Raw genomic sequence first — 1127 nt, forward strand, 5'->3', positions numbered from 1 at the left:
CAGGCATAACTAGAAAATCACTAGGCATATGCTTGGAATCGCTTAGAAAAATTGCTTCTAAAAACGCTTAGCATTTGCGATTATGCTAACGATTTTTGGTGTGCACTAGCCCTAAGTCTGTTTTCCAAAAAGTAGATACTGCCTTAGAGAAGGACTGCTGAACATAACAAAATAGCAAACCAGTTTGAAGGTAAAATGATATTTTACTTGTGTTTAACTTAAAGTGTGTACTTGTTTATTTCATTTTTTTTTTTCTATGATAAAAATCCGTTTTTCCTGAGTGTTACTTGCTTTGGTGTTACTTGATCAACAGCCCGACAGACTTTTGCATAGCAGTAAAAAAAATATTAAGTGGTTTGAGCAGTGTCTTGGTTTCCGTTCCCTGCGCTATAGACAATTTATGATCTTGTTTGAAAGCAGATTTTCTCTATCGTTTTGTCTGGTTAGACAGTCAGCTCGTAACTTCAGTGTCAGCTTTTCTGCGGCCCAGAGCGGTTTAGAAGTAGACAATTTTTTATGGAAAAGATTAGCATTGTGTCAGATTTGCTTTTCACTTTCCTGGATTTGCGGACCAGAAGTCTGAGTCTAGCTGCATGAAACAACTGTGCATTTCCAACAGTTTCATTTTTATGCCCTGAGGCCTTGTTCATGCCAATGGAAATGGATGGCAGAAGCCAAGCTGTGAAGCCACGGAAATACGGAGTTGTAGTTATGGAATAGTATGTGAATGGGGTTGAGGTCAGAAGTAAGCAACTTAGCAATGCACAGGGTCCATATCTATTCTTCTTTGCTCCTTTCAGTGGACAGTTTGCAAGTTGCGAGAAATAGTAGCGGCCGCCCCAGTGTAGTATTGCGGTTGCGATACTTCACCGTGTGCATCATTTAATGAAGCGTGCATTACTATGTAAACAACGCATGTAGCTAAGAAAGGCTTGCTATGCAGCGCAACCACGGGTAGGGTGCATAGCGGACGCACATTGTTTTTTAACTTGTGCTGCTGGAGCAGCGCAGTATAGTGAATCAACCCCATCGACTGCTCTCTGTCTGCCTTCTCTCCACTCTCTGAACATTCTCTTTCCTCTCTAATCTCCAAATCCCATCTATCCCCTGTTCTTTGGATCCTATAC

Source organism: Hyperolius riggenbachi, chromosome 5, assembly GCF_040937935.1.
Source record: "Hyperolius riggenbachi isolate aHypRig1 chromosome 5, aHypRig1.pri, whole genome shotgun sequence".
NCBI lineage: Eukaryota > Metazoa > Chordata > Amphibia > Anura > Hyperoliidae > Hyperolius > Hyperolius riggenbachi.